Consider the following 14,796-nt stretch of genomic DNA (forward strand, 5'->3'; position numbering starts at 1 on the left):
CAGACTCCTCAGTATCTGCCGGTGACAAGCATACCCATAACATGATGTTGCCACCACATTACTTGAAAATACAGAGGGTTGGTAGAATCTTAAAATTATTTTCAGCTGTGAAGACCTGCACAATCAAGACATCTTCATATTACATTTTTTTTTACATTTCCTATACGTTGAAAATGTGGAGCAGGTTGTGTAAATCGGTAGGGAAAAAAACTAGAATATAATCCCATTTTTTTTAGAATTCTAAGGCAGAACCTTTTGAAAACTGTTCAAGGGATGTGTAGACTTTCACTAAGCATTGTAAACCATGAATGTATGATATTTCTATCACCTATGTGTATGCTCGTGAAGCTCATCTGATAAATAAAATGTAAATATTGTACATATTACATTTGTCTATAACAGATTGTGTGTAATGTTTTATTTTTCAATAGAATTACATAAAACAAAAATGATTTGGCTTTGTCAGCCGAGTGGCATTTAGCAATGGTTCCCTTTCTGTTGTTGAGTGTGAAAACCCCAGCAGCGTTACAGTTCTTGACACACAAACCAGTGTGCCTGGCACGTACTACCATAACCCGTTCAAAGGCACTCAAATCCTTTGTCTTGCCGATTCACCCTCTGAATGGCACACATACACAATCCATGTCTCAATTGTCTCAAGGCTTAAAACTCCTTCTTTAACCTGTCTCCTCCACTTCAACTACACTGATTTAAGTGGATTTAACAGGTGACATCAATAAGGGATCATACTGTAGCTTTCACCTATATTCACCTGTTAAGTCTATGACATGGAAAGAGCAGGTGTTTCTACTGTTTTGTACACTGTGTATGTATATTGTACATTTCCCTTGTTTCAGACCATGCAAGAAGCTGCTGGTCTGATTGACATGGACCAAAGCTGTTTCTGACCTGCACCCAACTACCAAGAAGATACATTTAGGGTAAGAGAAAAATAAACTGCAATGGATCATTTTCTTTTTTTTCTATTACATCTTAAATCTTTATCTTAAATATATTTCCGTTGAAGTTGGTTTATTGAAGCAGGTTTAAAGTCTCCAAAGCCATTTCTATTAAGTTTGATGGTCTGTGAAAAGGGTCAATCCATTTCAATTCAATCCCTTTTTGACAGCATCACTTTTAATTTAAACAAAACTTTCCATATTTGTTTGCCAATGGAAGAAGTGATCAGAAAGTTACTTTTTGGACCTGAATGCCAAAACAAAAATGGTAATTTCTTAACCTTTAATGTCAATTATCTAAACTCAAACTCTGATATTTTTCATATTCGTGCATGTTCTTGAATACACGGTGGGTGTCATTTTCAAATAATTGAAGTAGAATTCATAGAAGGGACCTACTGTATCCCTTCAGACCAATGCCATTTTACTGGTACACCATTGAAATTTGAACTTCTAATTACTACCACAGATGTCTATTCTATTATCTATATTTCAATAGATTTCCTATGGAGGAATGACAGTACAATTTAAAACAACAGATATTCCCAATCAAGTCAGCATTCTTAAATGTGTGGACCTCCAACCATTTTAGTGGTAACATTTGCAAATTAAAATTTCCATCTGATTCCCATATTAGTACATTTATCGCCAAAACACGACACTCACCCGGTATTCAAGAGCATGTTGCGTCTCAACCGATGGCGCGCACAACACAAAAACCTCAGATGTAAATTTAGGTTCTAAGCAAAAATTGAAAAAAATGGAGTTCACAATCTTTTAGAATTTACGTTTAAGGTAAAAAAATTACATTGTATTAAAAAATTGTTTGACAACCCTGTTTGTAAGCTTTTAAATGATATACATCTCAACTGTTTATCTTTTCCAGTGATAAAGATATGGATGTCTCATTGTATGGTGGGGTTTGCAAAACAGTCAACTTTGAGCACCTTTATATCTTTAATGTTTTGGCATTCAGTTCCAAAAAGTTATTTTCTGAGCACTGAGAAAATATGTATGGAAGTTTTCATTCAAATCAAAAAGTTATTGAATTCAAGTGGATTTACCTAATAACAAAATACTCTTTGTTCAATCATGTATTGTACCATTTCTTAAACGCTCACAGTGAACAATACAAGGAAATGCTTTTCTACGGAAGCTGAGTGAGGTCACTTCTATGCCTGTAGTGTAGAATTATTGTTTTGTTTATTTTGTCACCATTGTTTATATGTAGAGACATTTACTCAGCAATGTGAAATGTATAGCCTATGCACATTGTCAATGTTGTATAGAAACACCATGCACAATATATTATCACTACAATAACTTTTTAGCTCATACTCATTATTACTGAAATGTCAATTTGATGAATGTATAATCCATGGAATCAGAAATGGAAGAGCTTTTTGATTTCTCAAATTAGGGGTGCTAATGTAGAGTAAGTAGTGCTGTGATGCCCCCTATTGGTGTGAATTATACATACTTCAAGTCAAGTACATTTACAGCACTTTGTCACAGTCCTGCATGTTGCATTACATACAGCAGGTGGCGCTACATACCTATTTAGTACCAACAAGTATTGCATTTACTAAATGGGACTTATTTGTTCTGGAGGATAACATAATAAAAATAAAAAAATCTTTAAAAAGGTATTTGTGCCATAAAGTTACAGAACATTACAAAAAAATGTATGGTAAATGTTTCAAATAAATAAATCTAATTGTTTGTGATCTTGTATTGTTTGTGGTTTAATTAATAGGGCTTGCTAAGCAAGAGTCCCAACTTTAAATCAACATACTTCTGACTTATTATTAATGTCCAATTCTATATCTTCGTTATACTACTTCTTCTCAACGCTACTACTCCTAAACCGTTTAAGCTAGAAACATCATTCAAACTTTAAAACATACAGATTGGTCTGGAATAGTGTTTGTGTACAACTTTTTGATATCTTTTATACTTTTGTAAACTATTAAACTTTGTCCTTTATGTCCATCTTCATTCACTTTCATTGCATTTCCTTAAGATTCTAAAAGGACGTATTGTGATATCACTTCCGGCATCCTACTTACTGTAAATGCAACTTTTGACACAAATCAGCTACTTTGACCACTTTGCAACAATGTAGACAAAACATCATATCTGTATGCAGAACAAAAATATATTATTCAGATGAAAAGTTTTCTGTTTTAGTAACTGCAATAACTTTTCCCGTAACTTTTTATGAAACGGAAATTTTGAGCACTTCCCTAACATGGGTCCAGCACATAGCTTGTGCTAGCGAATTTTCAATATTGTATAAAATATTCCGGGCCCTCAGCACAAATGAGTCTGGGACAGCCACAGCCACAGCTGTAGGCCATTTGCACAAGGGATAAGAAGCAGTGCTTGATTTGGGCAGGAGCTCACCAGAGCTGAGTACCAACACCCAGGGTTGGGGGGTAACGGATTCCATGTATTCCGTTACATGTAAGGGATTACAAGAAAACGAAAACAAATCTTTGACACTTCTCTGTTTTGTCAATGACATTCAAATCAGCATTGAAAAAAGGAGCAAGTTTAAGTTTGTGCCACCTGAACGAGTCTGACCACAAGTCAGAGACCACTATGACGACACACCAAATGTGTTTGAAGGATCGCGGGAAAAGAGCAGGAATAGGCTTTTATAGGCTACAGTCCAAGCTATGTCTTCCAATGGTGCAACTGCTGTCGGCATCCAAAGATTATCCAACTTGAATAAACGCTTGGAGGTAACACATGGAATCATGCAGTAACCAAAAAAGTGTTAAACAAATCAAAATATATTTTAGATTCTTCAAAGTAGCCACCCTTTGTTTAGCAACACCTTAACTGGAGGGAGACAACTCTTCATAGGGTGACAAATTCCCATGATTTGTGGATCTGTTTCAGACGAACAGCTAGCGCTAAGATTTCAAATAATTTCCTGGTCTGGACGACCTAGATTGATAAAGATTAGATTTATAACACTCATTAGCTTCGTCTTAAGAGCATGCTCTAAATAACTCAACTTGCTAGTTTGCCTGTCTAAAGAAAAGGGTGGGCTGTATGTTGATCCTGCTGCTCTGATTGGGTAGAGCGAAGCTGTGTCTGTTCACTCGCTTCATATTTAATCAGACCGCTTCTCCTCGCACTTCTTTCACTTTTCACACTCAACTGTAGTTTAGACATTGACCACAACTACTGACAACAACACAACTGCTGACCACAAAACTACTGACAAAAATTACTGACCACAACAACACAACTACAGACCCTGACCACAACCCCCGACCACAATCATACAACTACTGACCACATCAACACAACTACTGACCACATCAACACAACTACTGACCACATCAACACAACTACTGACCACATCAACACAACTACTGACCACAATCATACAACTAATGACCACATCAACACAACCCCTGACCACAATCATACAACTACTGACCACAACCACACAACTACTGGCCACAACTACTGACCACAACTTACCACACCTACTGACCATTAATAACCACAGCTACTGACTACAACTACTGACCACAAGCACACAAATACTGAACACAACTACACAACTACTGACCTAGCCTACTGACCACAACCACACAACTACTGACCTAACCTACTGACCACAACTATACAAGTACTGACCACAACTACTGACCTGACCACAATCACAACTGCTGACCACAACTACTGAGCCACACAACTACTGACCACAACCACACAACAATTACTGACCACAACAACTACAGACCCTGACCACAACCCCTGACCACAACCACTGACTACAATCATACAACTACTGACCACAACTACACAACTACTGGCCAGAACTGACCACAACCACACAACTACTGACCTAACCTACTGACCACAACTATACAAGTACTGACCACAACTACTGACCTGACCACAATCACAACTGCTGACCACAACTACTGAGCCACACAACTACTGACCACAACTACACAACTACTGGCCAGAACTGACCACAACCACACAACTACTGACTACAACTACTGACCACAACTTACCACACCTACTGACCATTAATAACCATGGCTACTGACTACAACTACTGACCACAAGCACACAAATACTGAACACAACTACTGACCTAACCTACTGACCACAACTATACAAGTACTGATCACAACCACTGACCTAACCAACTGACCACAACCACACAACTACTGGCCACAACTGACCACAACCACACAACTACTGGCCACAACTGACCACAACCACACAACTACTGGCCACAACTGACCACACCTACTGACCATTAATAACCACGGCTACTGACTACAACTACTGACCACAAGCACAACTACTGACCTAACCAACTGACCACAATCACACAACTACTGACCTCAACCACACAATTACTGACCACATATACTGACCACAAAAAAATATTTTGAGAGCTGTCATCACTAGATCCACCATATTTATCTCCCCAAATAAAAACCTACAACTCTAATCATTACATCATCATTCAACTAAAATCAAACCTAATTTACACTGAACAAGTAATACGGTTGATGGACTACTATATCAGAGTAATGAGACCAATTATTTTACTAAATGTAACTGCTTTTCTTTGAATAGTAAATTACCACTTCCATTACCACTAAAATACTTTTAAAAAAGAGCTTTAGCAAACCCCACAACTTTACTTGTAAAGTTACCATCTAGTTTCTTTAAAATGAATGGAAGAAATATAAATAATGGATGCAGAGGCATTGTGAATCGCCGAAATATTGAATAATACATGTTTATCCATGCATTCATCAATTTTGTGTCTCATAATTTCAGGTAGTTGACCAAATTAATTCTACATCAAAACCTTTTCATTTAGATGATCTTTTTCCATTTAGATTTATTTCCATTATGATTTTAAGACAATAGGTCAGATGTTACTTTCTGTCTTCCACGTCCCATCCCCCCATCACCACCATTCTGCTTCATTTCATTCCTCTGTTCCACCTGAACAAAGACAATCAGAGCAAGAGAAAAGCACCTGAACCTGATGCAACACACACCACTCTCTCAAGCTACCAGTTTGTATGCCAGATGTGATTTGGATGTTCCTCTGTCAGTAACTAAAATGGCTGATACTAAATTATTTAACTTCATATGGAGGAATAAACCATTTTTTTTAAAGAAAAGTGGTCAAATGTAGCACCCAAGGTGAGGGAGAGCTAAATGCTCTGGATTTTAAAACCTATAATATAATCTTTAAAATCAAATGGATACAAAACTATTTAAGAAATAAGCATTGCACTTGAAATATAATCCCTAATTTAATATTCCAACAGATTGATGGTTCTTAATCAAATACAACTTTGATGTGGGTAAGGGACCTATTAAGCTTGCTAACTTTCATAATCAAGTACTTCTAACTTGGAACCTTATGTACAAACATAACTTTTCCCCATATAGATATACAATCTGGAATAATAAAGACATAAAATACAAAAACAAGTCCTTGTTTTTTCAGAACTGGTTTGACAACAGCATTATCTGGGATTAATAATTATTGAATAATGATGGACTATATGATTCTTCAGAATTCATGACAACACATGATGTTACATTCACTCCTGAGTTTCAAATAAACTCAGAAAAAAAGAAACATCCATTTTTGAGGAGCCTGTCTTTCAAAGATAATTCGTAAAAATCCAAATAACTTCACAGATCTTCATTGTAAAGGGTTTAAACACTGTTTCCCTTGCTTGTTCAATGAAACATAAACAATTAATGAACATGTACCTGTGGAACGGTCGTAAAGACACTAACAGCATACAGACAGTAGGCAATTAAGGTCACAGTTATGAAAACTTAGGACACTAAAGAGGCCTCTCTACTGACTGAAAAACACCAAAAGAAAGATGCCCAAGGTCCCTGCTCATCTGCGTGAACGTGCCTTAGGCATGCTGCAAGGAGGCATGAGGACTGCAGATGTGGCCAATAAATTGCAATGTCCGTACTGCGAGACGCCTAAGACAGCGCTACAGGGAGACAGGACGGACAGCTGATCGTCCGCGCAGTGGCAGACCACGTGTAACAACACCTGCACAGGATCGGTACATCTGAACATCACACCTGCGGGACAGGTACAGGATGGCAACAACAACTGCCCGAGTTACACCAGGAACGCACAATCCCTCCATCAGTGCTCAGACTGTCCACAATAGGCTGAGAGAGGCTGGACTGAGGGCTTGTAGGCCTGTTGTAAGGCAGTTCCTCACCGGACATCACCGGCAACAACGTCGCCTATGGGCACAAACCTATCGTCGCTGGACCAGACAGGACTGGCAAAAAGTGCTCTTCACTGACAAGTCGCAGTTTTGTCTCACCAGGGGTGATGGTCGGATTTGCGTTTATCGTCAAAGGAATGAGCGTTACACCGAGGCCTGTACTCTGGAGCGGGATCGATTTGGAGGTGGAGGGTTGCAGGCACTCTCAACGTTGTACGTTACAGGGAAGACATCCTCCTCCCTCATGTGGTACCCTTCCTGCAGGCTCATCCTGACATTACCCTCCAGCATGACAATGCCACGAGCCATACTGCTCATTCTGTGCGTGATTTCCTGCAAGACAGAAATGTCAGTGTTCTGCCATGGCCAGCAAAAAGCCCGGATCTCAATCCCATTGAGCACATCTGGGACCTGTTGGATCGGAGGGTGAGGGCTAGGGCCATTCCCCTCAGAAATGTCCGGGAACTTGCTGGAAGAGTGGGGTAACATCTCACAGCAAGAACTGGCAAATCTGGTGCAGTCCATGAGGAGGAGATGCACTCCAGTATTTAATGCAGCTGGTGGCCACACCAGATACTGACTGTTACTTTTGATTTGACCCCCCCCCCTTTATTCAGGGACACATTATTCAATTTCTGTTAGTCACATGTCTGTGGAACTTGTTCAGTTTATGTCTGTTGTTGAATCTTATGTTCATACAAATATTTACACAGTTGACAGTGAGAGGACATTTCTTTTTTTTGCTGAGTTTAGTTGTTAGAGCTGTCCCTAAAGGTGCTGTTCTTCTTTTAGGAGAATATAACAATACTCCAAGTGTAACTGTTGAGGATTTTGTAGCCTCAATTCAGCTAGAAGGAATTGACATTTTAAACTATAAATGTAATAACATGTAAGAAAACTATGTCAAGTTGTTACTATTCCCTCTGCTAGAATATACTGGAATTCAGCATTGGGACAAGTGGACTGGAACAAAGTCTTGTTGTTGTCTGGCGATTATTGTACATTGCGTTCGGAAAGTATTCAGACCCCTTTCCTTTCCACATTTTGTTACGTTACAGCCTTATTCTAAAATGTATTAAATTGTTTTCCTCATCAATCTACACACAATTTCCCATAATGACAAAGTGAAAACAGGTTTTTAGAAATGTTTTCAAATGTATTACAAATAAAAAAACAAATAACTTATTTACATAAGTATGCAGACCCTTTGCAATGAGACTCGAAATTGAGCTCAAGTGCAATGACCATCCTTGAGATGTTTCTACAACTTGATTGGAATCCACCTGTGGTAAAAGCAATTGATTGGACATGATTTAGAAAGGAAAACACCTGTCTGTATAAGGTCCCACAGTTGACAGGTTATGTCAGACAAAAACCAAGCCATGAAGTCGAAATAATTGTCCGTAGGGCTCTGAGGTAGGATTGTGTCGAGGCACAGAAATGGGGAAGGGTACCAAAACATTTCTGTAGCATTGAAGGCCCTGAAGAACACAGTGGCCTCCATCATTCTTAAATGGAAGAAGACTTCATAGAGCTGGTCGCCCCGGCCAATCTGAGTAATCGGGGGAGAAGAGCCTTGGTCAGTGAGGTGACCAAGAACCTGATGCTCACTCTGACAAAGCTCCAGAGTTCCTCTGTGGAGATGGTTGTCCTTCGGGAAAGCTCTCCCATCTCTGCAGTACTCTACCAATCAGGCCTTTATGGTAGAGTGGCCAGAGGGAATCCACTCCTCAGTAAAAAGCACATGACAGCCCGCTTGGAGTTTGCCAAAAGGCACCTAAAGAACTCTCAGACCATGAGAAACAAGATTATCTGGTCTGATGAAACCAAAATTGAACTCTTTGGCCTGAATGCCAAGCGTCACATCTGGAGGAAACCTGGCACCATCCCTATGGTGAAGCATGGTGGTAGCAGCATCAGTGGACACTCTGCGGACACTGATGCTCAGTGGACACTCTGAACCTTGTTTGAAGTCAGTAGGTCACATGACCAAGGAGCTATTGAAATTTGAACGTTTGAAAAATGCATGTAAGATCTTGAGATGAAAATGGACAAACTTAAGGGTGTGCAGTGTGTAGGCCCACTGAGTGTACATTCTGAACCTTCTTTGAAGTCAGTATGTCATATGACCAAGGAGCTATTGAAATTAGAATGTTTTACAAATTAATGTAAAATCATGTGAGATGAAAATGGACAAACTAAAAGGTGTGCAATATAGAAGGGTAGTCAGTGGACATTCTGAACCTTGTTTGAAGTCAGTAGGTCACATTCCCAAGGAGCTATTGAAATCTCAACGTTTGAAAAATTCATGTAAAACGTGTGAGATGAAAATGGACAAACTTAAGGGTGTGCAATGTGTAGGCCCACTGAGTCTACATTCTGAACCTAGTTTGAAGTCAGTAGGTCATATGACCAAAGAGCTATTGAAATTCAAAATGTAAATAAATCATTTAAAATAGTGCGAGATGTGTGCAATGTGTGTGTATGCCATCGGGTTAGCTCCAACCAGTTTTCAAAGTTTTAGGAGTAATGGTTAAAGAGCTATTGAAATTTGAAAAATTAGATTTGTCAATATGTTGACAGTCCCTAACTGCTGTTGGTGGACGTAAGGAAAACTACAGGCGAATATACGTTGATTATCCAACCTGAAACTGTCTTTATCTCGCTACCGTGGACTTTCACCACTCTGTAAAGTTCATCATAAATTATTTCACTTGTAGTCTAATAAACTGCATGGTTTCCCTAGTCGTAGTGGGAGGACCACACACCATATCATCGTGTGACTCCAAGTTAACTTCCATATGATGGTTATTATATCATTATTTGTGCATAAAGGCTTGTCCACTGCCATCTCGCATAATTCATTTTACTTACACTAAAAGATTCCAACATGTCGATTAAAGGAATTATCTGTGGGCATTTAGAAAATGTACAGAAACGTCCTGTTAAAGCTGTTGTGACGTTTTTATATGGTATGACTTTACACGTAAAAAAAACTGTGGATGGAAATGTGGTTTGTGGGGAAATGTTCTTGATACACTCTATTCCACTAAAAGGTTATCCCACTATTTACTAGCCTACCCACTACACATGCTGGTAGGCCTACTCTACTGCAGTGCTGAGCTGTACATTTCCTTAGGCCTGTGCTTGTCAAGGAGACACACTTGCACATCCGTTTTTCTGCAAGTGGTAGTGTAGTTGCCCCTATAGGCACAGCTCTAGGATCAGCTTATATCTTCCCCAAATTCTAACTTGAAGCCTTAGTGGAAATATACAAAACTGACCTTAGATCAGTGTCTGAGGGCAACATCCAGACCTACAGCCAGTGGCGCCACTAGACATTTTTCATAGGGGTGGCCAGATGGGGCCACTGAAATCTTGGGGTGGCACACCAAAACCAAAAGCCATAACTGAATTTCAGGAATTCTATTAGGCTGTTGTAGTATATAGGCTAGTTGAAAACTATGTCAATATGACAGTTAAGGAATCGCATACTGATATACTTTGGTTTCTTATTTTACAGTTAATGTTACTAATTATCTGATGTGCATAGACTAATACCACTACAGTTAACATCTGGAGTTCCACAACAATCCTGTTTTAATGTGTTATGTATCTGAATATACATGTGTTAGGGGATTCATTGTTCTTCAAATAGGCTAGTTGTCCTTTTCCTTAAAAAGACAAATATACAGCTTTAATTTGAAGGAGTACATTGATTGTAAGGAACAAAACATTTACTGGGAACAAGCCTACTCAAGTTTAAAAACACCACACAGAGGCCTCCAACTATTTTATACAGCTTTATTCGGCTGTTGATGTGTCTTTTTGTAAACAAAGATATTAAATGTCCAAAAATGAAAAACAAAACAAAAAAAGCATCATCATGGACAATGTATATTTTACTATAGCCTACTCACAACCTATTCATATCCCTGCTTTATTAGGATACACTATTTTCAATACAGCTTTATCCGCATGTTGCTGTGTCTTTTGGCAAACAAATCCACAAAGTCATCAAGATTTATGGCCCTAGCCCTTCTTGACTCTACACTTAACAACCCCAAATTACTCAATTGCTCATCACTCATTGTATTTCTTAAGACAGTCTGGATTAACTTTAGCACAGAAAATCTTTGCTCACATGCTGCAGTGCTCACAGGTAACGCAAGTGCAATTTAGGAAAGTTTAAAGATCTTGTGGAACACCTCCCTACATGGCTCAAGGAAGACTGTGAGCTCTATTAAACTGGTTGGTGTTTCCAAGCCACTAGTTTGCTTACTATCAAGAATTCGCTTAAGCTGAGGGATCTCATATTCTAGATCCTCAGTGCTGCAGTTGTATTGTGGGGCAAATGGAAACACTACATTTTTTTCCTCACAAAATGTGTGACTGTAGGGATTCAAGGCTTGTATCCCTTGCATTATGACAACATTTTCTTTAGAAAATCTTCTCTTCACCTCAGAGAGAAGCACATCACCAATTGGAATGAATGAACCTGCCCGAAATGACCTGTGTTGACCTGTCTTTGAACTATTGGAGTGGAAATGTAATACCCTTCAAGCTTAGAGCTTGGTGTGATCTGACACCCTGGACGGCCTGGAGGTGCAACACCGATGATGCATTGCTCGGCAAAGGTCACAGTATTGTCCCAAATCTCATTAAAGAGAGATCCCTCTCTATAACTGTTCAATGTGTCAACAAGAGAATCAACAAGGGTAACAGCCGTTCCCAAATTGAGTTGTAGGGACTGTAAAAATCTGACAGATGTTTTATCTCACCAAAAACATTGGTGAATGTTACAAGGAGGCCAACAAACTGGAGATCTATTTGGGCTAATAGACCTCTTGCCTCTACAGCTCTGTCACCATTTCTCTCTTCAGATATTTCTTTCAGTAGACGTATGATGGCTGGCAGTCTGTCCCTCACTGTCTTGCAAGCATTGTACCTCCATGCCCACCGTGTCTCTATCAGTCTTTGTAACTCTCTCGGGGCCCCCTGAGAGAGTTGCATGGCAAGCAGTACCGGAGTGCCAAGTCTAGGACAAAAAGGCTTCTCAATAGTTTTTACCCCCAACCCATAAGACTCCTGAACAGGTAATCAAATGGCTACCCGGACTATTTGCATTGTGTGCCCCCCAACCCCTCTTTTTCACGCTGCTGCTACTCTCTGTTTATCATGTATGCATAGTCACTTTAACTATACATTCATGTACATACTACCTCAATTGGGCCGATCAACCAGTGCTCCCGCACATTGGCTAACCGGGCTATCTGCATTGTGTCCCGCCACCCGCCAACCCCTCTTTTACGCTACTGCTACTCTCTGTTAATCATATATGCATAGTCACTTTAACCATATCTACATGTACATACTACCTCAATCAGCCTGACTAACCGGTGTCTGTATATAGCCTTGCTACTGTATATAGCCTGTCTTTTTACTGTTGTTTTATTTCTTTACCTACCTATTATTCACCTAATACCTTTTTTGCACTATTGGTTAGAGCCTGTAAGTAAGCATTTCACTGTAAAGTCTACACCAGTTGTATTCGGCGCACGTGACAAATAAACTTTGATTTGATTTGAAACATCGCCCTCTATCTCTAGCCACCTTTGGTGCACATATGACCCTGACACAAAGGCATACAGTTTTTGCAAAAGAGTAAAGAAACAATAGGCTTCAGGGATGCATTTCACACGGTCAACTAATACTAAATTTAAGCAATGTGCATTGCAGTGAACATAAAAAGCTAATGAGGCCTCTGATTTAATGCGTGCTTGCACACCTGTGTTCTTTCCACTCATGACAAAGGCACCATCATATGCTTGCCCTACTAGGTGGTTTCTGTAGCCAAGGCCATACTTCTGCAGTATTTGTCAAATCTTCTGTGAAGTGCTGCAGCATCCAGGCGCTCTGCTTCTTCAAAGGTGAGGAAATGTTTACATATTGACCCATTGCCATAGTATCGAATTACAGAGGACATCTGTTCCTTCTTGCTAATGTCTTTGGTCTCATTGACCATAATGCTGAAAGCCTCACTTTGTGCAACTTCACTAATTATTGAGGTGTGGACCATTTCAGCCAGTCAATCAATTATTTTGTTTTGTGTACTATGCCCCAGGTATGTTGCATTTCTTTGACTTGTCATTTTTCTTTTGACTGTGTGATCATGCTTGGCTAGCACTTCCATAATGGAGAGGAAATTTCCTTTATTCTGACCTGTTTCTTTGTGCTTTCTGTGCAATGTTTTGCATAGCTGTGAGGAACTTATGGAGGCTGAGAGAGAGCATTTGCTTGCAGTCAACTTTTCATATTCTGCCCATGCTAACATAGCATTAGTATGTGATTCTGATTTGGCATGACCTACAAATCCCCCATCTTTGTAAGTTGCTTTTATCCAATTTCTGAACCCCTCTTCAGATGTAAACACTGAATCATCTGAGGAGGTGAGACTGAAGTGCCGGCAGGCATAGCAGTAAGCAGGGTCTTTACTCGGAGAGTATTCCAGCCATTTATGCATACTCTACCACTCTTTCGTGAAGCCCCGTCGTCTATCCCCCTGAAGGGTCAGAGGGAAAAACTTCAGATGTGGCTGTTTGGGCCCCTCTGCTCATGACTGGGATATATCTAGGATGAAACAAGAGGCAAAATCAGTGATTCAGATTTTAAAATAATAATAATACCATGAGTAACTAACAACTCTCCACAGCAATTACCGATTACCTTTGTAATATCGGCCTATATACAATTCTATTCACTATTCAAACGCAGCTACCAATAAACATGAATCAGAAGGCTTTATGTGATTATGTCATGACTCAACTCAATGTAGACACGCTATAACCTCTTACATCTAGACGTTCCGCTAGCGGAACACCTGCTCCAATATCCAATGATAGGCGTGGCGCGAAATACAAACTCCTCGAAAATCCGAAAACTTCCATTTTTCAAACATATGACTCTTTTACACCATTTTAAAGACAAGACTCTCCTTTATCTAACCACACTGTCTGATTTCAAAAAGGCTTTACAGCGAAAGCAAAACATTAGATTATGTCAGGAGAGTACCCAGCCAGAAATAATCACACACCCATTTTTCAAGCTAGCATATAATGTCACAAAAAACAAAACCACAGCTAAATGCAGCACTAACCTTTGATGATCTTCATCAGATGACACTCCTAGGACATTATGTTATACAATACATGCATGTTTTGTTCAATCAAGTTCATATTTATATCAAAAACCAGCTTTTTACATTAGCATGTGACGTTCAGAACTAGCATTCCCACCGAACACTTCCGGTGAATTTACTAAATTACTCACGATAAACGTTCACAAAAAACATAACAATTATTTTAAGAATTATAGATACAGAACTCCTTTATGCAATCGCGGTGTCCGATTTTAAAATAGCTTTTCGGTGAAAGCACATTTTGCAATATTCTGAGTAGATAGCCCGGCCATCATGGCTAGCTATTTTGACACCCACCAAGTTTGGTACTCACCAAACTCAGATTTACTATAACAAAAATTGGATTACCTTTGCTGTTCTTCGT

The sequence above is a fragment of the Salmo trutta genome, chromosome 23 (genome assembly GCF_901001165.1).
Source record: "Salmo trutta chromosome 23, fSalTru1.1, whole genome shotgun sequence".
Classification (NCBI taxonomy): Eukaryota; Metazoa; Chordata; class Actinopteri; order Salmoniformes; family Salmonidae; genus Salmo; species Salmo trutta.